The 24,663-nt window shown below is 40.9% G+C and overlaps 1 protein-coding gene and 1 long non-coding RNA gene across 2 annotated transcripts in view; one reads left to right on the top strand and one right to left on the bottom strand.

Annotated features, from left to right (window-relative positions):
- Positions 1-14,065, bottom strand: part of ERBIN (erbb2 interacting protein) — a 247,127-nt gene extending 233,062 nt beyond the window's left edge. Inside the window, exon 1 of the mRNA XM_075066986.1 lies at positions 13,972-14,065. The gene's annotated coding sequence lies outside the window, so the exon portion shown is untranslated. The remainder of the gene's footprint in view (positions 1-13,971) is intronic.
- The window catches only part of LOC116825245 (uncharacterized), a 295,317-nt gene that overhangs the window by 255,129 nt on the left and 15,525 nt on the right, over positions 1-24,663 (top strand). The gene's annotated exons all lie outside the window — the stretch shown is intronic.

The raw sequence follows: 24,663 nt of genomic DNA, 5'->3' as shown, positions 1-24,663 counted from the left end.
TCCACTGACTTCCAAAAGGTCATGGGCCAGTTCATCTTCCCCATTTCTACATTAATATTCAGCTTCTATATCTCTGGTTACCACAAACAAATATTTAATATTCAGAGATAAATATTTTTAGTCCACATATATTTTAAGTTTTTCTTTTTTTAAAAAAAAATAAAAAATAAAAAAAACACAAGGCACCTACAATAAGGGTGGGCTATTGTGTGCCTGAAAGTTAATGGTCATTCCTGGATAATCAGTACTTTTTAAGGTCAGTCCACTTATTTAGGAGCCCAAATAGGGATTTTGTAACACACACACTTTTAAAAGTCTGGATCACAATGTTTTCAGTCACAAGCAGCAGAATTTAAATAATATTGGTATGTTTTGTTTTCCTACAACACTGAAATATGTTATTCATTAGGAGAGACAATCTGAAACTGACAATCAATTACCTAGATGCCTCTGCAAACATGAGCACGTCTACTCCTCCTTTTTGCATTTAAGGCTTGGTCTACACTTGGGGGAAGGGGGTGATGTAAGATACGCAACTTCAGCTATGGCAATAGCGTAGCTCAAGTCAATGTATCTTATTTTGACTTACCTCCCGTCCTCATGGTGCAGGATCAACAGCCGTGGCTCCCCCGTCAACTCCGCTACCGCCACTCGCCCTGATGGACTTCCGGGGTCGACAGGAGAGCGTGTGGGGATCGATATATCGCATCTAGATGAGACGCAATATATCGATCCCCGATAGATCGATCGCTACCTGCCAGATCGGCAGGTAGTCTGAAAGTACCCAAAGTAGCAGAGTAGAGGGAGAAAAACAATTACAGGGAAAAGAATTTGCAACAGCCTTCTGTTTCACCCTCACCTGCTCCTTACTGGAAGTGAAAGACACACTGACATGTCTGTACAGAGTTTTAAGATATTTAATGTTACCTAATCTAAGTTTCAGATATCTATCTCCACTACCATTCTTTGTCAGAAATCTACAATTAATCTGTTTCAATTCTATTTCTATAGTACTCTGGCTACCGTTGCTTTTATTCTATTCTGTGCAGGGCTTGTGTAATTTAGCTAGATATCTACTACCAAAAAACAAATGCAAAAATACTCTAGTGAGAAGCCTAACTCCCACTCACCAAAAAAGGGGGAAGAGTGCTGGGATTCCATTCAGGATGCAATTTTGCGCCTTCAACTTTCACAGTCTTTGGGTAGGAAATGCCTAATTAATTTTAAGTCTGCTCCACAATTTCTCAGGGGTCTAGAAAAAGAGAAAGGTACCATAACAGCAGTCAATTGGAGAGAACAAACAACCTGGGGGTGGAGGGTGGATTTGCAGACTCAGAATCAAGCAATAAAGTACATCAATTTAAGGTATGCTCTGTTTCACACAGAACTTCTATTTCTATTTTAAAAATAATTTTGGTTGAAAATCCTCTGCAAAGGAAGCCAGTAGTATCTGCAGGTTCTTGCAGAGTTAAACATTTCATATAAGAGGTCCACTCTCAGCACTGTTGAATCAGATTGGTAAATATCTACTTGTGTGATGAGTCCAACTGAAGCCAGTGTGTAAATAGGTGTTCACTAGTCAGCGTGAAGACTGAACGATCAACCCCATTTTACTTGGTTGTTTTGGAGTTCTCTCTCTGATGTTTGGCCACAGTTTCACATTTCACTACTGAAGTGAAAGAGGAGGGAGGCAAAAGAGTGTTTAACAAACTCACAACATCCCACTATTTCCTTCCACTTTCTCCAGCAATGAGGGCACAATCTTCCACTTACGATCCCATTGCCTCCTCCTGCAATATCACCAGTCCTCATTATTATTCCTTAAATCTACAGTAAGAGAGAAGATAGAGGATTTGGCACAGGATCCCATGAATACCATATTTCTCCTTTCCTGTTTAAGATTAAAGCAGGGAAAATCCTATAGAACAGAAGTGGTGTGCCAAATCTTCATTTATTCACTCTGATTTAAGGTTGTGTGCGCCAGTAATACATTTTAACGGTTTTAGAAGGTCTCTTTCTATAAGTCTATAATGTATAACTAAACTATTGTTGTGTGTAAAGTAAATAAGATTTTTTAAATGTTTAAGCAGCTTTGTTTAAAATTAAATTAAATGGCAGAGCCTCCCAGACCGGTGGCCAAGACCCAGGCAGTGTGAATGCCACTGAAAATCAGTTCACGTGCCGCCTTCGGCACGTGTGCCATAGGTTGCCTACCCCCGCTATAGAACAATATTCCTATTTTACCACATCTCTCCAACAGAGACAGTATGAATTGGATGCATCTCCACAGTTTCACACTGCTACAGAAAATAAATGCAGTAGCACAAATGTTACTTTCCTTAGAAGCAGGAGGAGAATGCAACAAGGTACACACAAATGAGAGGGTGACAAAGACAGACAGGAATGAGGTGATGCTGGCTCAGTGGGCCTATGCCAATGTGTTTCAGTTCACGACAAAGCTGGGACCATTATTCTGGTTGCCGGTAATGTTGCAGCTCAGTTCTTTTGGGACAGATTGAGGAAGGGAAGGATTAGGTAGTTAGCTCTAGAAACTGCAGAGAAGCTATTTAGCTTTTTTAATAGTTCCATTTTTTTAAATGTTCTATTGTTTCAGAATAGATTTTGGTACTATATGCTTATGAACTGAAAAAGTCTGTTAGGAACAATCCTGAGAAAATGTAGGACTTTCTAATTTAAAATAATTCTGAATGCAAGATTCCATGAAAGTTAACCAAAAAAAGTATTCAAAAACTGCCTTTGTTCAATGAATTATGCAAAAAGGTAATGTACTAGAGAAAGAGATAACTGAACAATCCTTTAGCTATTTCTCCTGTATTTACATTTCTGATCTTGTCTATCAGACTCAAAGTTCAGGGTTCTTGGGTCTATGTATTTTTTCCTTTTAAAATTGAAACACTCAACTAGTGACATTTTAAGATTCTGTAACTAGAAAACTTAAGAGATCCACACACAGTGTTTTCAACACATATTCCTTCCTATTAACCTCCTACAGAACAAGTAATTTTTCCCATCACTGTAAAGCAGATTTGGGGGGAGTGGGAGAAAGAAAGACTTCCGAAAAGAATTCTGGGTTTTTTTGTACGTTTGTTGTGAATACTCTACCCAATAAAAAGAATAAATGGAATAGTTGTTTAGGGGAAAAGGAGGTGAACACTAGTCTAAAGCAAGTCCTACTGAGTATGTGTCACTCTCTTTTACTTAAACGACCCTCCTTATATCTAGCTGATGAACCACCATTCCAACAAGTGGATGACTGGATGCTCCACGTCACAGAGATGTATTATACTCAGTGTGAGATGAAAAATTCAAGACAACCCAAAACATGACACCCTGAGTTCTAACAACCTGTATCTATGTAATGGTCATGTAAGAAAAGTTGTGACCAGAAGTATTCAGTTGGGTATATTCTCCTATAAGAATCCTATGCTAAATGGCAGAAGAACATTCTGAACCACCACTGGTTTACTACAAAAACAAAGAGTCCGATGGTTTACTGTGGTTACTCTTACTTCTCTTTGCAACAGCTTATCAGCATCTTTGCTTGTGATCCATTAAGTATCCTGCAGTGATAAAGAGGACAATGCAATTTTTATATCTGCATATTATATCCTGTACTTTGAGCATTTTTCCATGAAAGCCTTAGATTGGTATGCTACCAAACCCACCCTGACTTACTATTAAGAGCCACAGAAGCGCATGAGGTAGTATCTGTTACTGGACCAACTTCTGTCCACTCTGTCTCTCTACCTTCCGGGTACCAACATGCCTACACTAGCACTGCATTTAAGAGCTAGGTATTATTGTTATTAGTTAAAATACAGGCTCTGATCCTGCAAACATTTATGCACATGAGGAATTTTAAGTACATGCATAAGTACTTGCAGGAATCAGAACCATAACTTGCATAGAAGTTTTCAAAAGAAAAGATATGTCTATAATTTCCACTAGTTTAATCATATCAGTTTGGATGTAAATGTTTCCTGAAATTAAGTTCCAAGTTAAAGTTTCCCTCTCATCTTCTGGGTAATTTAAATGAGTGGTCGTTTCTATTTTACTGCAATCTGCTACATAAAGGAGGAAAGCTACTGCTTAGAACAGGGATGGGCAAACTTTTTGGCCCAAGGACCACATGCAGGTGCGGAAATTGCATGCGGGGCCATGCATTTAGGGCTGTGGGGTGTATGAGGATACTCAGGGCAGGGGGTAAAGGTGCAGAAGGGGTGCGGGGTGTGGCTGGGGGCTCAGAGCAGGGGGTTGGGGTACAAGAGGGGTTGAGGTCCAGGGTGAAGGAAGGGTACGGGCTCCATCCCAGCACCACTGACCTTGAGCAGTTCCAAGGTGGCAGCGGGACTAAGGCAGACTCTCTGCCTGCCCTGGCCCCGTGCCGCTCCTGGAAGTGGCCGGCACCACGTCCCTGCAGCCCGGGGGGGGAGGGCGGGGGCAGAGGGCTGGATGTGCTGCCCTTGCCTGTGAGAGCCTCCCCTGAAGCTCCCATTGGCCACCTACCCTGAAGCTGTTCCTGGCCAATGGGAGCTGCAGGGGACGGTACCTGCAGGTGAGGAAAACACGCAGAGCCCCCTGAGGGCCGCATGAACCTGGTGCCAGCCATCCCGGGAGCAGTGTGGTGCCAGGGCAGAAAGGGAGCCTGCCTTAGCCCCGCGGTGCCATGGGGCTCATAGTTTGCCCACCCCCAGCTTAGAAGGTATAAACTCCACAAGGATTCTCAGTCCTGGGTCTCAGAAGACAACCCAAACTCTAGCTTCTACATTTTTCTACACTAGAACTTCTCTGGGTTCCAGACAGCAACCCTCACAATTCTTATCTTCAATCAGGCTTCCCTCCCCAAATATCTGGATTGGCCTAAACAATTGAAGGATGGGGGCAGGAAAGCAGTATGCACCCCAAGAAGCACAAATAGTTGCTTTGCTAACACTTGTAAGACAAGAAGCACCAGTGCTAAAACTGAACAATTTGCTGAGAGTCTGCTCCTGGTATATAGGCACTGAACTTGGCATAAAGCATGTTCTAATTGCAATGAGAGTTCCTAGCACTCCCCAATCAGAGTTAACCCTTCAAAGCAACCTCATAGTGTATCAGGAACAATTTAGCTCGATCACTGGTCACACATTATGTCTTCTGAATCATTTTCATTCCTTGCACAAGAACATAAATTCCTGGGGAATTCCATAAATCTTTTTGTGAAACTTCCTGAAGTTGTGGGGTTTGACAGCAACACATCAGAGACCCAGTGGCTCTCTTGATACTTCCTACCTTAGCTTCTTCCAACAAGGCTCCATCTCAGAGGTCTGCTCCCATTAACTTAGTGGGAACTGAGGTCTTTTCACTGACTTAATGGGCACTGGACCAGATGCCAAGAAAGGTAAGCAGAAGCTCAGTACTATCCATTTGAAGTGCCAAGGTTAAGCCAAATGCTTTGCCAAAATGGAAACAACGTAAAATACTTCGATAGTAAGGCTATCCCTCCAGGTCTATAAGGGAAGCTAGATTTGTACCAACCCAAAGTTCAAGCAATTAACTGTCTTTCTTGGTCAACTCTGGCTATTTTTCCCAAGGATAAGCCCTATAAGCAACTCCGAGCAGCCTCAGGAGAATCCCCGAGGTGCTTCAAAGAGGGTTTAGAGGCATTCCCCATGTTGTCCCAATAGTTAGAGCGACAGCAGTTGCCAAAGCTGACACTGAAGCAAATGACACAATGTGTGTTAGTCTGTTACAGATGTTATTTTGCTGTATGGACATGACCTGAAGCAATTGAGCAGTCTGCTTCCCTTCTGAGGGGCTAAGAAACTAACAACTTCCTGAAATCAATGATACAACAAGCAGATGCGAGAGCACCATGGGTAAGCATCAAAGCACCACAAAACTACTTAACTGCTGAAATATGCACCCAAAAGGCCAAGGACACACTAAGGTGATGAAAAAAAATAGGTGCTAAAAACATTACTGGAAAGGTGGGACAAAGCACTGCAATAAGGCACCCAACAATTTTAATAAAATTTTCCCTTGCTAGAATGTGTGGCACAGTAAAGGGTATCAGAGAATGCCAGAGCAGAGATTAGAGAGACACAGCTCCTGCAGAAAGCTCCAACACTGACTGTGGCCAAGAAAGAACTGATTGAAAGGTTCCAGAGGCAGGCAGACAGATCAACAGAAAGGCTGACTCTTGTGCCATTCCTCCATGGCTATCTGTAGGGATAAAAAAAAGTCAAGAGCTTAGAGTATAACCTGTTTCACACTGGAGAGCTAATCCTCAAGAGCATGAATTCTGGTGATGACCTCTTCAAATGAGGACAAATAACTGATTTGGGAGGGATAATATTAGAGGAATTTTTAATTTTAATGACTTGCAATGTTTAGTGAGATTACAACCACTTCAATTACTAAACTAATGCTAGCGCGCAGTGTATGAGCGTACAAAGTTCACCTAACAGTCTGCAGAAAGACTAATATAGCTTGACTGTCTGCTTCAAACAGGTAATTTGACCTAAAATAAAATAGGGAGAGTACACACACTCAGTAGAGATGTTTTTAATGTATTTCCTTTCTGGAGGTTTCTAGCGATTAAATTCCACTTGTGCTGCCTACAACCACTTCCTATGGTGCTGTCTGGCATTCCAGAATAACCAAAGCACATAGCACTCAGGACACATTTCCTCTTTCACCCCTGGCAAACAGGTATGATAGGGGCTACAAGATGTGGTGGCATAGCTCTATTATGTTGGCTCTGCACCAAAGGGAATATTCCATGCTGGAGGAAGTTCTGGGATGGGGGGGGGGAAAAGGAAGTCCATTTAAGATCACCGCCCAGACTCAGCACTTGCTTTACAACAGTCGCTTTTACTTTCTACTATTACAAGACGCACCTAAGAAAACTGAATGGAATTAGAGAATACATTTTTATTCCCCCATCCCCATGTTTCCTTTGTGCATTTGACATAACTGTGTACAGCCAATATTGCTGTTCCCCCTACTCACAAGAGTCTGTCATACAACATCAGGGAATATGTAAGTGTGGTTATAAAACCACAAAACTAGATAAGAAAGTAAGGGTAGGGGTTGTACCCTATTTTTCTTTTAAATTGATAGATGGGATTTCTAACTTTTTAAATACAGATTATTCCAAAACAAACAAACAGCTTTCTCCCTCAAAAACTGAATTGCTTTTGTAGGCCTACACTTACAAGGGAAGCTGTTTGCAAAAAAGACAAAACAAGATTATGGCTAATGACAGAATCATATGAATGTAGGAAATAAGGCTGTCAATTAATCGCTGTTAACTCAACCTATTAACTCAAAACAAATTAACTCAATTAAAAACATTGTGATTAATCAATTTTATTCAGACTGTTAAACAGAATATCAACTGAAGTTTATTAGAAATGGTTTTGGACATTTTTCTACATTTTCAAATATACTGATTTCAATTATAACACAGAATACAAAGTATATAACTAAACTCGAAAATAAAAAACAGTGTAAAACTTCAGAGCCTACAAGTCCATGCAGTCCTACTTCTTGTTCAGCCAACCGCTAAGACAAGCATGTTTGTTTACATTTACAGGATATAATGCTGCCCACTTCTTATTTACACTATCATCAGAAAGTGAGAACACGTGTTCTCATCGCACTTTTGTACCAACATTACAAGATATTTACGTGTCAGACATAAACATTCATATGCCTCTTCATGCTTCAACCATCATTCCAGAGGACACGCTTTCGTGCTGATGAAGGGTCAAGATGCCACCAACAGAAAATTATTTTTCTTTTTTGGTGGTTCGGGTTCTACAGTTTCCGCATCAGAGTGTTGCTTTTTTAAGACATCTGAAAGCACATTCCACACCACACCTGAGTGGACTTGTAATCTCTAAAGTTCTGCATTGTTTTATTTTTGAGTTTAGTTATGTAAAAAAAAAAAAAAAATTCTACATTTGTAAGTTGCACTTTCATGACAAAGCGATTTCAGTACAGTACTTGGATAGGCAAATTGCAAAATACTCTCTTTTGGTTTTTTTACAGAGCAAATATTTATAATCAAAAATATAAAGTGAGCACTGCACACTTTGTATTCTGTGTTGTAACTGAAATCAATATATTTGAAAATGTACAAAAACTCCCAAAATACTTAAATAAATGGTATTCTATTATTTACAGTGCAATTAAAACTGTGATTAAAAAAAATCAACCACCTGACAGCCCTAGCTGGAAGAGTCCTCAAGAGATCATTTAGTCCAGCACCCTACACTAAGGCAGGATCAAGGATACCTAGACTATCCCCAACAGGTTAGACAAAGCCTCCACCGATGAGGATTTTATAACCTGCCTTGGAAGCCAAATCCAGTATTTAACAACCCTTCCAGTTAGAAAGTTTTTCCTGACACTTAACCTAAATCTCTCTTGCTGCAGATTAAGCAGTCCTACCTTCAGTAGGCACAAGAGAGCAATTGATCATCATCCTCTTTATAACAGTATTTAACATATCTGAAGACTTATGAGGTCCCCCAACAGCCTTCTTTACTCACCACTAAACATGCCCAGTTTTGTTTTTTTTAAACCCTTCCTCGTAAGTCAATTTTTCTAAAAAAAATTGCTGCTCTCTTCTGGTCTCCCTCTAGTCTGAGCACATCATTCTGAAGTGTGGCACACAGAACTGGCCACGGTACTCCAACTAAGTCTCACCAGTGCTGAATAGAGCAGGACTACTACTTCCCGTGTCTTCCAGACAAGACTCTTGTTAATACACCACAGAATACCAACCGCCTTTTTAGCTACTGCTTTACATTGTTGGCTCATATTCAATTTATGATCCACTATAACCACCATATTCTTTTCTACAGTACTACTGCCTGGTCAGTTATTCCCCATTCTGCAGTTGTGCATTTTTCCTTCCTAAGCACAGTATCTGCAACCTGTCTACTGAATGTCACCTAGTTTGAATTCAGACCAAAACAACCTTGGAAAATTTTGAATTCTAATCCTGCCCTCCAAACTGCTTTCAACCCCTGCCAGCTTGGTATCATCCAAAAATTTATGAACACACTCTCCACTCCATTATCCAAGTAATTAATGAAAACATTGAACAGTATCAGACCCAGAACTGACTCCTGCAGGATCACATTAGGATATGCCCTTTCAGTTTGATGTTGAACCATTGCTAATCACTGCTTCAGCATAGTCTTTCAACCAGCTGTGCACCCACATTATAAGTAATTTAATCTAGATCACATTTTCCTAGTTTGCTTATTTGAGAACCAGTTACAATGCTAATGTCCTCCAACATAATTGAAGTACGGCTCTGTTAGAGTTAAAACAAAGTTTGGTTCCATTTAGACCTCTCTCAATTGTACAAAGCCTTGGATATAGCCTATATCTGCAAAATGCAAACACCAACTCAGTGCTGAAATATCATTCCTCTGCATTACCTCCAGAAAAAATTAAAACCATACAAGAAATTAAATCAAGAGCAACAGTACTAACACCAGCTACACTAAAAGCTCAAGGATTGCAAGACAAACATTTTACATTGTTGAATAGTAGGTAACTGCTACGCAAAAACACTGCACAGAGATAAAATTTATCCCAAAAAATACTACAAAATAACAATTAAGAATCATTTAGAATACATTTTATAAATAAAACAATGAATACTCTGCTTGTGTTTGAATATTTACATTCTATTGTGACAAGTATCATCATAACTTGTTGATGTTTTTGCACAGTTAAAACAGTTGAATTGCTGAACATTACTTCATCTGAAACCCTGTGTTTATAGCAATTTCCACACAGAGCATATTTTTATCAAACACGTCACCTGTAAGCACCTGTATTAGCTGCCCATACCAACAGTAGTATGCTCTCATGGGAATGAGCTATTTCCAGGTCAATTAGAAAAGTTTTCCCTCCCAAAACTGTCAAACCTTCCTTTAAAAGTATTAATTTATTCCAGATGGGAAACTCACTAAAGATCCTACGCTTGATATTCTCATAAATGTTCATATTCTCAAAAAAGCAACAAGAGACTGATAAGCAACCCTAAAAACAATAGAAGCATGTCCATCACACTGAATAGAGGGAACTTTTCTCTTCTGAAATATTTCACTTTCAGAAGGAAGAAGGTAAACTAATAATGGTATAAAGTTGTAAAGGTGAGAAAAATTCATTTACATTAAACTGAGTGGAAGTAATCATATCAAACTTCCCCTAACATGCTAAAAAAGTATTAACTATATTCTAACCCCATGGGAAAAAGTTCAATATTGCCATTTACCTTAAAGCCATACACTATACATTAATGCCATTAAAGAAAAAAAAACGAACAAAAAAAACACACATTTACTTTCGCACACCACCACATTTTATGAACGCTTGGATAAAAAGTGCTAACAGCTCTTCATCCCTAAAAGTCCCTAAATCAACTCTATTTGAACTTGATCTGCTATTAGACAGTATTTGTACATATCTACTTAAGTATCTACACCTATGAATAATGCCTTTCTTGTGGCTATTCTGCTACCCACAAGTGGATTTTGTACACCACTATAAATTGTATTTTTGATATTTTCATTTTAAGTAGCCATGTTATAAGACAATATTTGCTTGTACATATTTAACTCAACTGAGGTGGGGAGAAAGTGTTATGTTAAGTCTTATGTTCTTAAAGTGGCAGTAGCACACCAACTTAAAAGATTTCAGTAAGATACCACACACATTTTTTAAGACACTGATTGAAATAGCAGCAGTTAGCACAGGGGTCGGCAACCTTTCAGAAGTGGTGTGCCAAGTCTTCATTTATTCATTCTAATTTAAGGTTTTCCGTGCCAGTAATACATTTTAACGTTTTTAGAAGGACTTTTTGTAGAAGTCTATAATATATAACTAAACTATCATTGTATGTAAAGTAAATAAGATTTTTAAAATGTTTAAGGAGATTCATTTAAAATTAAAATACAAAGACCTCTAGAGTGGTGGCCAGGACTCTGGCAGCATGAGTGCCACTGAAAATCAGCTCATGTGCCACACGTGCCACAGGCTGCCTACCTCTGAGTTAGCATATATACATAGCCACACAACCCACCTACTAGCAGGTATAACATTTTATAAAATGAATTGATCACAAATGACAATTTGAAGATTTGACTACCCTGCAATTTTTTTAGTCTCAAAAACTGATGGCTGCAAAAAAGAATAAAATTCACTAATTAATACTAAACTATGTTAATTAAATTAATGTCATTCTGTGTCAACCACTAGCTGTAAGTTGCAACTAAGTGCACTTTCATCATTTAAGAAGGGCCTTGTAGCTGCCATAATGAGAAACCTGTAGTTTAAAAAGTTGCAGCCCCAAATACAAGGATCTTTTCTTCTACATGACTGAAAAATACCTAGTGCATCATCAGAAAAACAAAAGGTCTGAAAAGAAACAAAAAATTGCATCCATTAGGAATACAACGGTTTACAACTAAATTTGTCATGCGTTACAACATTTTTTCCCCCTGTAGAACCTAGTCATTATTGGGAATGAATCACTGCTTTGGAAAGTGATCGTTCTTTGTAAAAGGATTACTCTGTTTAGACTTCATTGCTTTACTGCCAAGCATAAACCATATAAGGAAGATGTAGTTCAACGTCATCTATTTTGTTTAGTTCTTTCAGATGCCCAAGAATAACCTTTTCTGTTGCCTGTGAAGTCTATAAATTGTAAACCCAATCACTAGTACTTTATCACTTGAAAAAGCTATTTTGTATCAACACAAATTTGTCATTTTTTCCACTAAAGACTATCATTACTAAACCAATTTGTGCTAGATAAATAATTGTTTCATATACACACAAAACTGCCTACTGTTATTTATCTGATCTGGGACATTAGATATTTTACTTTCTTGAAAAACAGACAACTACATATACATCAAGTATAAAAGGTTCACACAAAGGTGAACTTATTTGACCGTCAGGTGCACATGCTTCTCAGACATGACAGTTCCATATTTCTGTATCAGACTGATCAGACACCATATCCAATCAGCATAACTGAAAACATACCACCATCTAATCTGTTATACAAGGACCAGAATTTAGACTGTCTTCTACCAAGGGGAACACAAACCCGTCCCAAGCTATGACCTTTAATGCATTATTTGGAAGATATACAATACTTGAATGATTTTCTACATAAATGCGGGGGGGGGGGGTCTCTCTCAGCACAGGTACTTTTGGAACCTCAATCTAATCAACCTCTGGAAATTGCCTCTTTGAAGCATCTTAAACCAAGTTGTGATACAGCACACAGAAACTTTGTTAAATATGTTTTTTGTTCAGTGTAGTTAGTCAAGACGCAAAGTAACTTGTAGTACTCACAATTATGCAATACTGCAAACATCTTGTTAAGGATACCACATTGAATTGAGCTTGTGTATTTTCTTACCTCTGCAACACATTTTGATGAGAAAAGTCTTATCTAAAGCAATAAAAGCTAAATTTTAGTCACCAATTTAACCAAATTTATACCATATGATTTTTTAGAATCAGTCCTTACAGTAAGATTAAAGTATGCTATTTTTCATTCCTTTCTTCTACATATATGTTATCAGGATAAACTTCTACATCTTCCAAATTTAGGGCATATTTCTTATATATTAAAAAAAATCAATTTCTATTGTAAGGAGAGGTATTATACCAAGTGTTAGTTATCCTGCCCCAGATATTAAGATAAAATTAACCAAACTAACTCCTCTCCAATTAAATAGGTAGCCAAACTCTTCATCTTGAAGAGCAAAAGTAATGCAACCTTATTTACAAAAGGTTAAGTACACAATTTTTTTTAATTTTTATTTTTTTATTTTTTTTACAAATAAAGACCAATAGTTCTTTTTAAAGGGTTCACATATCAGATGGCCAGAGGAAAGGAACCAACACTCCTGAAGGAGAAAGAAAAAATAGTAAATATAGTGATCTCCAAAACCTCTGGACTTCTTTCAAGTAAGAAAAGAAAGAGTAGCACCCTTTGGAAGTACTTATTTGCAGAGAAGGGAACTAAGCTGCCAGACTTAGTAACTGTTTCTGAAGAGAACGATTTAAAAAAAAAAAAAAAAAAAAAGGCACAAACGCATAACCAGGCAGTTTCACTTCAATACCTCATCCTGCTAAACAAAGGAACTTCTGTGTCTGAGGAGCTTAAAAACTTTCGATCTCATCAGATTCTTGTCGCAACCTCCATGGAAATAACGATCCCACTCACAGAAAGAGCATTGGAAGAGACAAAAGGAGACTCGGGCTTATTTCAGTCAGACAACACAGCCCACCGAGAAAAATAAAGGCCAAAAACAGGATATCAGAATGAAACGCCAGCTCCTTCCTTTCCCCTCCCCTCGGCGCAAGGCTTCTTCACCAAACCTCCTCCGCACCGCTTACCTTTGATCGCGGCTGTCTCGAGAAGCTTCACCCCACGCCAGCGGGGCTCCTTTCTACCCCAAGGAGAATTTTAAATCCAACCAAGTTTTCTTCCCGTGGGCTGAGCGGATGTAGCCGCGTTCGGCCGGGAGGCAGGGCTGAGCAGGGAGGGGAAGCAGCGCCGGCTTCTCGGCACCCCCGATCCCGCTTTCAGTGGCTGGCCGATCCCAAGCGAGTCACATTCCCCCGGCCACGGCGCTGAAGAGTCACTTCCTGCCCCAGGCACAGCCACAGACGGCGAGTCCGCAGCGCCCACCCAGCAGCCCCCCGCCCCCGGCTCGCTCCGCCACCGCCACCGCCACCACCCCCTGCCGCCTGGCCCAGACTGCCTCCTCCCTGCTCTAGGCCAACTCCGCGCGCCGAACCCGCCCCACCCGCTTTATTGTCCTATAGCGACTGCCGCATGCAGCCCGGCCCCGCCCGCCTCGCGCCGCCAACCGCCGCCAGGGGCGCGAGGCGAAGAACGAAAAGTTCCTTTCTCACCTGCCCCTTCCTCTCCCCGCTCCCCACGCCCGGGCGGACGCAGGGGAAGCCGCGAGTAGCCGAGCCACCTCCCGCCCACGCCGCAACCAGGGGCGCCCGCGATACACGAGGCGGCAGCACTGCCACCCAGCCAAGGGGAGACTCCGCAGCGCCGCGGGGAGGGAAGGGCGGACGCGCCGCTCTCACACTCCCTCCCCCTGGCCGCTAGGGGAGAACGCGGCTGCCTCACCCCAGAACCAAACGAGTCTGAGGCTGAGGGCGAGCGGCGGCGGGTCACAGCCAATCCGGAGCCACAGCCTCGAGAGGGGCGGCCATCCCCAACCAATCACTGCGCACCGCGAGCGAGGCCTCAGCAAGTTGCGTTGCGTGAAACAGGGAAGTGGGAGAGCGAGGAACGCCCGAGGAAGCGGCAGCACCGGAGCGAAAGGGCAGGACAGAGTGGAGGTGGAGGGAAAGGGAAATAAAGTAGCTGAGAAAAGACTTGACCTAAATCAGTGTAATCTTCGCGTTTTTCTCGTTTAGCCTTTAGCGCGCTGCAGGTCTCTGTGTATAAAAAAAGCAACTGCTCTTAGTTGTTCGTGCCCTTTTTCTTCCTCGTTAAGCAATCGCCACGTGGTTTCGCTGTCTGTTTTTTCTAGGGTAAAGGTGTAACTATTTTATTCTGCTTCTTTTTGGCAGAGTTAATGCAAGGAAGGGTGTGGCGGCTCATTTTTTTAAGGCAAGGTATCAGTTGTTTAAACAAACTCAATCTGGATTCTGCAATGACCGCTGTTTCCTTAGGTGTAAGTAGCTCAGTATAATTTATTAATTGCACATTTTACAGTCAGTCCTGTGCTAGGCTTTTGTTCTCTTGCATTCATAACCATCTTGTCAGTTATCACTCCAATGTACCTTTCACCTCCAGTATTTCTATGGGGGAATAAGGCGAAAAGGGCACAGTCCCACCTGGGGAGTTTGCAAAAGATAAAAAAAAAAAAATGTTCGTGTGTTCTATTAAACGACTTAAATGCTAATAATAGTACCAAGTTATAGCTGGGATGTTGCACACAAAACTAGGAAATTCAGAGTAGTATTTCCCACTGAAACATTTGATCCCTTTCTACATAAGTAGTATTTTACTGAATGTGCTATTAACTTTGTTTCATAACATGTAAGTGTATGTGAAATGTGGCTAGCAGATTTGTTGTGTGTCACATGATTTATTCATCTGTGCATGTTAAATCTCAACAATATCTGGTAGTAACTGTTCTTGTATTTTGTATCCTTAGTTGTTTTCAAATGTTTCAGTGAATTTGTTGCTTATGTAAAATGCCAGATTGACAATTCTGGAGTCTGAAGTTCTGCTAAACCACAGGACAGACAGCACTAGTAACAGCAGGGAAGAGTTTCACATGCTGGTCACCTTATGTTCCTTAATCATGTTCTGAAGGGACCACTTCTAAGGATGACATTTTCATTCCCATTTAATCCTTGGCCACTCCAGTGGGACTGTAAGCAAATGTGCCAGTAGGAATGGTGATTCTGTATATTAATATGTGCCCATTAAGAACTGGACTAAACCCAAACTCTTTATGTAGGGTACTGAACAGCCATCAGCTAATAATGACTGGTCACTAACAGCCTACACCTGATTTCAGCACACATATCTACACAACTAAAGACATATGTTGGTATAACTATGTTGCTCAGGTGTGTGGGGAAAATCATGTGGATCGGGGTGCGGATATAGACATATCGCAGGGGTGGTTTAACTACACCGATGGGAGAAGCTACTCCATCAGCATAGTAGCATCTTCACTAAAGTGCTACAGCTGCACTTCTGTAGCACTAGACATGAAGACAAGCCCCTAGAAGTGAAAAGTTCTATGTACTATTGCCATTTCCCTGAGATTGATCATTAGATCAATTACCACTCCAGTTCAAGAGCATTACTGTTACCATTCAGTTCACTGACAGGTTTTGGGTGAGAGTAGTTTAGTTGAAAATTAAGTGCCAATCATATTTAAATAAATGCACATAAGTTTGAATATGCCTTCAACTGTTTATTTGAGTATTTTCATATATGAGAATTAAATATGTTTCTGTCATGTTCAATTATCCAAATATAAAAACTCATACACTTTTATTAGAACAATAATGCATTAGGCTACTTTCACTCACTTATTGCTCCTATATTTTTCTTAGATAATCCCCCCCTTCTCAGTTTAATAAAGCACACATACCTAACTGAGAACAACTATGTCAAATTTTAAACTTTTAAATAAAAGCTTTGGAACCATCAGAGGCGGAAGAGGTCTTACATATTTTTCCAAACCATGAAACCACTATCATTTTCTCATGCTCATATAAGTCATTTTCTTCAAAACAACTCACCTTTTGGCTAGAATCAAGTATGACAAACTTCAGCCCCCAAAGTTAAAAATAGAGACTGAGTCGAAGTACCTCTTAACTCATGAGCAAAGTGTCACTTCAGTAGTACATCTCTACCTCAATATAACGTGACCTGATATAACACAAATTCAGATATAAAGCGGTAAAGCAGTGCTCCGGGGGGGGGGCAAGGCTGCACATTCTGGTGGATCAAAGCAAGTTGGATATAATGCAGTTTCACCTATAATGCCGTAAGACTTTTTGGCTCCCAAGGACAGTGTTATATCGGGATAGAGATGTATGTGTAGACAAGTTTCTCATCCCATGTGAACTGTTAAGAGTTCCTACCCAGTATCCAGCAATGTATCTTTATCTTAAATAATGTTATCACTAGATGGTAATTTCCCAGTGATGTCCTCCTCTTTCAGGCACTTGCCTTATGCATGAGATCACTATACCCTTTGTTTAGTGCAGATTACTTTTTAGCAATGTTTGTTGTGAATTGCCTAATGAATCTACTAATGCAGCTAGAATAATAGATGGGTGTGGGAAATTCCCTGGGGCTGTTGTTCCCATGCAACATCTAATATAGTCAGTTTTAGTTTCAGTGTAAAATTTTGTTTTACTTATGGTATTAGCCATCCCAAACCAAACAAACAATGTAGCCCCAAATTAAAAGAAAATAGCCTAAAGCTCCTCATGATGTTTTATTAGACAAGATAAAACTATATATACAAATTAAGAAACTATCAAAAGTTAGTCTAGGGATTTAAAAGGACTATAAATATCAAGACACGGTTTAGAATGATTATAGCTTCAGGAAACTTCAAATGCAGTGGGATTCATTCCTATATTGTAAATAAATCCTATAACTTCAACATCATTATTTTTGTTAGAAATAAAGAATTATCAATAAAAGTGAGACAATGCTAAAGTTATGTGAAACGTAAGTACCTCAGACAAGCTGAGTGGTGTCTCTCAAAATGAATTATGTACATTTAATAGATACTCTTGCCATAAGAGACTTGCAGTCTAAGGCCCTGCTCCTCCAAGCACTTATGTGCAATGTCTCAGACCATCCATGAGCTTTTCTTTATGAGAATATCCCATACTCTGACCTATAAAATATCATAGGGTTCATTTCTCTTCCAAAATTCCAGCTGAGCACAACTTGATGCTATCAGTTGTTGAAACAATTTTGTATTATAAAGAGAATATTATAGCTATTTTAATCCAGGAGACACAGACACACTATACATAGATCAATGGGTAATTTTGCTTTTATATGATATTACTTTTAAAGAGTTACTTAAGGTTTCTAAATCTTCAAGATAGAAGATCTAGCATAATCAGACTAAAGCTCATTTAACCATTGTTCCTTCTGTTCTGGGCAGTACTTGTCAATGTTAGGAATTCCCTACTTATTTAGTTTTCAGATGCAATTCAGAACCTAATAAGTACCTAACAATACTAGTCAGCAGCTGTTTTCAGTTGGAGAAGATTGAAAATTTCGACCTCTTATGACAGCCAGTGTGTAGACTCTAAAGAGAGATTTTGTAATTTGGTGAATACAGCTTGTCAGTGATGAAAAATCTCAAAGTTAGTATGATACTAGTTTAGAAATATCAGTTTTAAGTATAATTAAAATTTGGTTAGAATACTTCTATGCGTTATATACTGGTTGTAAATTATAATGCAATCACTTAAAGTTTAGGGGTAATAAACATTATGGCTAAAAGAAAATACCAACACAGCATTACTTATACAATACTCTTACTTCCCTATACTTAAAACAGCTCTGAAAACAAAACAAAATTCAATTTTTAAACGATTTCTAGCTTTAAAATTGTTGGGGGGGGAGGTTCCTCCCAACATTTATATTTAATTATCTAAACGGAGGCAAATTTAACAAAAAATGCAGCTACCAGGGATTACCTATTAGAACATGTTTAGACTAAAGTAGATTACGGGAACCTCAGACAAATATGTAGAGTAATTTAACACCATACAGAGCAATAGCTTGAAAGAGGAGAAAGGAGATTTCATGCCAACAATTTATCCAGTCATGCAGAATCATCTATGCATGCAAGTAGCTCAGTAATGAGGATAATAAGGCAACCCTCTAAATTATATACAGAGAATTTGGTGAACAGTGTTTGACTAGCATGGTAGATCATATACCTGTTCCTCTGTAGTCTCATAAATATTTTCTATCATGACAATGTCCTGCACTTTACTATCCACTAACTGGGCAACCTTTAGGCAAATAGAGAATAGCAGCATTAGGAAGGAGCCTTCCCATTTTAATCCCAAAGGAACAGTGCCATATGACTGGGCAATCACAAAGAGATTATGCACGTACCTCAGTCAAGTTTCTTGGTATTCAGTATGAAACTCAGTCCAAGTCACTGATTATTCTCCAGAGAGTCAGTGCACTTTGACATTCAGAATCCTTCATGTCACATGGTAAGGAAAGCAGGAGACGTTATCTACTGATTCCCCAACAAGCTAAGAGTACTGACTACTGAAACATACTGTGTAAGTGCTATTTATTCTAGTAGTTAGTCACCAGACAATGACCAAGCTGTAAAACATGCCATGGGCCTTTGCTGACATTTGGCAATTACTCCTTTAGGGCCCAATCCTGCAATACATACAATATGTGGAGGTCAGTGGGACTACTCATGTGCCTAGAGACATCGCTCCTAAGTGATGACACTTATTTAAAGACGTCTAATGCCTAGATATTCTAGATATCAGATTTCAGCGTAGAGTGAACAGTGAACTGTTCCAGCCATGAATACAAACCCCTGGAATTGTGCTGCCAATGGGATGGAGACAGTGTCTCACTCCACGGCACTAGATGACAGGACCACAATTAAAATGGCTCATCACTGTGTGCTAGAATTCTGTGATTGCAAATCAGTGGAATAAATTTAATGTTTCAGTGGGGTAGTATTGTAGAGCTGGGCTTGGAAAGATATTTTAGATTTTATCAATGTTCATGGGTAACAGGTCTGTTTGTTTGCAGTATGACAAATCCGAGATGGGCAAAAGAATCCAATTATACAAATATCTTGAAGCCATTTTTCACGGCTCTCCAGTACTCCTCTAAGATATGACTCTTGAGTAAGTCCTATTGTGATTTCTAACTCACATACCCCTTCAGTCCTGTTATGAGAACTGTAGCCCTGGGAGCTTTGTGATGATTGGGCTACATCCATCACTGAATTCAAAAGTCACAGGCTTTAAAGCTTACATGATCTACAGTATAATACTTACATCAGAGCATTGGAGATTTTAACTCAGTGGGAGCCAGGGACTATGAGAGGCTGCCAGAGCTGCTGGGTTCTGCAATCAGTTCTTTCAAAATATAGAGGATACAGGTGTGTCTGAGATGTTTATGATGGAGGAAGAAGCAGGTCTGTTGGGAAAGTCATGGGGAGGAAGGAAGACGGTGCAGGTGGGGTTAGGAGCTGGCAGTTCCTCATCTAACAGGAGCAGAACCACAGGTATGGTTTGGGGTTTGGCTATCCCCCCATGTTTTGGGGGGATAGCCAAAGATTCAGGACAGTTCTGAACTTCTTTACCTAAGACCCCATTTAAACATAGGTCTGACTGTGAAATTCTATTTGTCCCAGGCAGTTCCTTTTTTTGGCCCTGTTTCAGTTCAGTGTTAATGGTTGTGTGTAAAATAATTCTACATATAGGCAGGTCAAAAACCTCAGGAAAACAGGGTTTATAATAGAAGTGCCATGGTGCAGAGATCTGTTCTGCGGTACAGTATTTACATGGCCTAACATTTGTCATTAAAACTCTTGTTTATGGAAGACCCACCTGTTCTGGGTCTCAGTTGGCACCTAGGATGTCAGCAGAACTGTTGATCAGGACAAACTAGTGCTTCTAATGCCATTAAGCAGAACAATTTAGAAAGTAGCAGTGCGGTGTTTTTAAGCAGTGGTACCTCTGCTCTCTCATGGAACAAGTTATTTTAATTAAAATAGCCCTAGTGGCACAGGAGCTATTGAAAGAAAACACGTCACTAGTTACAACTTTCAAACAAACTGACATTTGATTGGATCTATACAATGGAGGAGGTATTTCCAAAACAAACAAAATAAGCTGGCATTGAAGTACTTTTATGCTGCATCAGATGTTTGTTTTATTAAGACACACTATAAAGCTTGACGTTTGCATTGACACATTTAGATATTTTAATCTTTTTTCTATCTGCCATGGTCACAGTCTCTCACTTAATCTTGTTTTAGAGAGGAAAGATGGTTTTGTGGTTAAGGTACTGGACCAAGATATAGGAGAACTACTCTGTAAGCCTGGCTCTGCCATGGAATTTATCTATAAAGAATCTTGGGCAAGGCACTAGATCAATCTGTACCCTATTACCCTTCTGTAAAATGGGAAAAATAATAATTCTTGTCTTCTCTATTTAGATTGTAATCTCTTTGGAACAGCAACTGTCTTTTATTAAGTGTTTATTTAGTGCTACTGTAACAGTTTTTAAAAAAATATAATGTAACATCACACCAATGCCATGAGCTGCAGTTAAACTCTTCCTGATCCTGTGCCAATAGTTGATGAAATGTTGTAGGAAATATGACTGACAGAGACAGCTTGGTTACCCTGCATGGGGTTAAATGTGACATTTGGAAGAAAAATCAGTTTTAGCAGCAAACCAGATCAAGACATGCCTTCCATAGCAAGTGCTGCCCACTGGGTACTAATTATGTCATTGATATAGCACGACTGTTCTGCTATAGAGTGTGATAGCTGCATGTCACCAGGCTGTGTTTCTCCCCAGCTCCAAAGCATGTGCTGCCACACCCAGTCATTTGCAAGGAGATTTATTGACTTACAGAGGCTAACAAACAGGGGAAAAAAAAGAGTCAAAACTTAGCAAAACAAACAGAAAACATATCTCAGGTTGGCCTCAGGGCCACCTCTCCCACGGGTTTCTGGCACACCTGTTCCTGGTAACTTCCCAGTTTCCATCAGCTCTGTTCCCACCCTGAAGCAACCCCCCAGTGCTACTTCTTTGAGCCGCTTGCTCTAGGGACCCACCACAGGCATTATCTCTGCTCCAGTGTGGCTTTCTGTCCCCATTAGCAGCCCTTTATAGGCCCTCTGTAGGTACCCTCCCCCCCTTTAATTGGCTGGATTGGGCTCACCTGCTCTGGTCTCCGTCCTTATCCCTGCTTTACTTAAATCATAATTCATTACCTAAACCTGCTTCACAAAATATGGGAACTTCACCGGAATAACTAGTCACAGAAATCAAAATAATTCCTCCTTCATAAAGCAAGTGCAAGCAGTACACAGAAATATATAGAACCTTTGCAGGGTTTTAAAGAAAAAAATACTTATTTCAGAATACTAAAAGGTATTTGATATTTAGGAAGTTTCCACAGCTACATTGATGGCACTTTAAATTGTTTATGTCACTGCTTGACAGAAAGGAGAAAATTATCTGGATAGGTTAAACGACTAGAAATAATCAGTCTGCTTATAACTTCAGATGAACTGGTAGTCATGGTGTGAAATTTTTAAAAGATGTTCCTAGAAGATAAGGACCAAGGGTTGTGTAGCTGCTGTATTCAGCCTAAGAGCCCCCAAGAAAAGTTGTTGAGTCAGGTGGAATTTCTCCTGAGGACTCCAATTGCCAAGCAACCCTGAGACCCCCCCCCTCCAATGCAGCTGAGGGCAAAATCAAGACCATAATTTGGCCCTACTGCCTATGAAGGTGGAGTCTTATCCTGAAGATGAATTTCCTTCCTGTATTTCTAAGTTAAAACACTAGAAACTTCAGGAGTCTTATAAAATCTGTAAGTGCAGTTTGCATAATTGTCTTTCCATCCTCAGCCATGGCTGACATTGCCAAGAGTTCAGAACAGTTCTGCTGAATGCTGCTGTACCTGTTCCTGTTTCCATGGAAATAGACATTGGCTAAAGTAAGATAAAAGCTTTAAAGTAATTCCCAATACAATTAAAATTTTTACCTCTCAGGGCATGGCTACACTTACATTTTTGCAGCGCTGGTAGTTACAGCTGTGGTCGTACAGCTGTGTAGGGCCAGCGCTGCAGTGTGTCCACACTGACAGCGACCAGCGCTGTAGTGTGTCCACATTTGCAGCATTTGCAGCTCTGTTGTGAGTGGTGCATTGTGGGCAGCTATCCCACAGAGCACCTCGTCCCATTTTGGCGCTGTGGGTTGTGGGAAGGGGACCGGAAGGGTGCGGGTCATTCCGCTTCCTGTTCCAACGACCCGTGGTGCATCGCTTCCCTTTTCAGCCGGGAAGATCGGAGCAAAGGAGGTGCGGGTCATTCCGCTTGCCTGTTTTCCTAACACACTGCTTGCAGTCGCTTCCCTTTTCAGCCATTTTGGTGCCATTGTGCAGTCTAAGCCTGACGCGTGATTCGAGTAAGAAATGCGGACTGCCGAGCTTGCTGAGGACTTTGCTGGTGTATGAATGTTGCCAGCAATTCACTATAAAGACCACATTCTATGATTTTACAAATAGTCTTGTAGCATTCGTTATTGCTTCCGAAAGTGACATGAGTAGAGCTCAGATGAATGAATAGATTTCGGCTGGTACGCAGCCTGACCACTAAAATTGCTTTGTGGCCTTAAGTACACGGACTAAGTTATGTTTATGTTGCCTCATAGCTCTTACTACTTGGAACGCCGCCTTCTTCGGTTGTCGGACGAAAACAAGAGCATTTGCTGAGCCTGGTGGGATCCCACTTCATTCAGTGCCAAGTCTGGGATGTACAGTTTACAGTCAGTGGTCTCTTGTACACATTCAGAGAGCGTATCTAGGATATGGAGCAAAAGCACACTTTCATGGGACTGTGCGCCTAGCTCACCCCGAATCTCTCTGCATGTCTGCCCCGCCCAAGGTGACCAACAAGTTTACTCACTCACTTCATTGTCTGTCCTTTTGCTTAATGAATCACAGAACAATAAACTGGGACGTCCTTAAGAACACAAATTACAGACCGTCAACCTCGAACTCTTTGAGTCTCTGCCTTAGCTCAGCATGTCGCGCCTGTCAGTCTGGGTAACGTACGCTATCGCAGAAGCGACCTTCCGAACTGCTTTATTCTTCGCTGCGCTAGCAGTCTGGAAAGGGATCTGCAACTCCAGACATGGCATAGGACCTCCGATCGTCGCAAAACAGTTGTGGAGTGGAAAGTTCGGACTGTAATGGAAAATAGTGGTTGTGATGCAAAAGGGTTTGCACTGGCCATTAATCACATCCCTACTAAGAAAGAACTCCATGTTCATGACCTCTGGGGGGGAATGTGCAGGACATTTGTGGATGGCTGCACAAATGGGTTTCCCTAACTGTCTGCTTGAGGGAAGGGGCGTCTCGATGGATCCGACGATGTATTGCCTCATTCGGGCTCTCCTATCACACTCTCCTACCTTGGCTTTTTCTCACGAAGCATAGCTTTCGACTCTTACGTTGCGTTAACTGGTGATATTACGGGGTTGTCATTCTCTATGGTTTCTTCCAGGCGTCCTTTGTGGATCACCGTGGGCCTGAGTTCACTGAACATTTTTACACGGCATAGGCCTGTGGAATAAGGTGCCATTCGAGCATCTTTCGGCTGCCGCTCTAGAGCAGTGCATCGTTCAGGTATAGCATGCAGGGCTAGAGGACTTTTTTTCCCAGACCGCGTCCGCAACGGATCACCAGGTTGCAATTTCGGGACGGTCGAAATGCCCATTGTGATCTTTTGGAGACCCCGTCCTTACCCTCTCCAATGTTAATGCCTTTGGGCTCATGAAACCGTTTATTTGACAGGAAGCTTGATCTGAGGGAGCACTCAGCGACTGGTGCTTTCAACCTCAGCGCTAGAAGCCCGACAGGCACCGACTTGCTAGACCCATGATCTGTAGACTGTGTTCGTTTGCGCCTAGTTTCTTATAAGGGGAGATTGGAGGAAGTGGGTTCGACTCTCAACTCCCTGTCCCCCAGACGAACGCCCAGTACGACGTGATCGGCTGAAGGGAAAGCACGTCAACATACCTCCATTAGCCTGCATATCATAACAGCCAGCGTTCTAACGTATTGTCCATGGTCTCCAATACTAAAGTCTTTGCTGATATGGGGCCTCACAGTGGTTCGCCATCCCCACTTTATGGGCTTAGTGAAGCACTCTTCAGTGTCCACAGATATGGCACCCCCTCGGAGGGTGTTTCGAACGCCTGGCCTAACCTCAATATTGAGCTTCGGTGTCGTGAATTTGGTTTCACAGCCAGAAGCAGGGCTACCTGTAGAGAGGCCCACAGCAAGCAGTGCT

Source organism: Chelonoidis abingdonii, chromosome 6 (genome assembly GCF_003597395.2).
Source record: "Chelonoidis abingdonii isolate Lonesome George chromosome 6, CheloAbing_2.0, whole genome shotgun sequence".
Lineage (NCBI taxonomy): Eukaryota > Metazoa > Chordata > Testudines > Testudinidae > Chelonoidis > Chelonoidis abingdonii.
The sequence above is the reverse complement of the archived record's forward strand: the minus strand, read 5'-3'. Positions and strand labels throughout refer to the sequence as shown.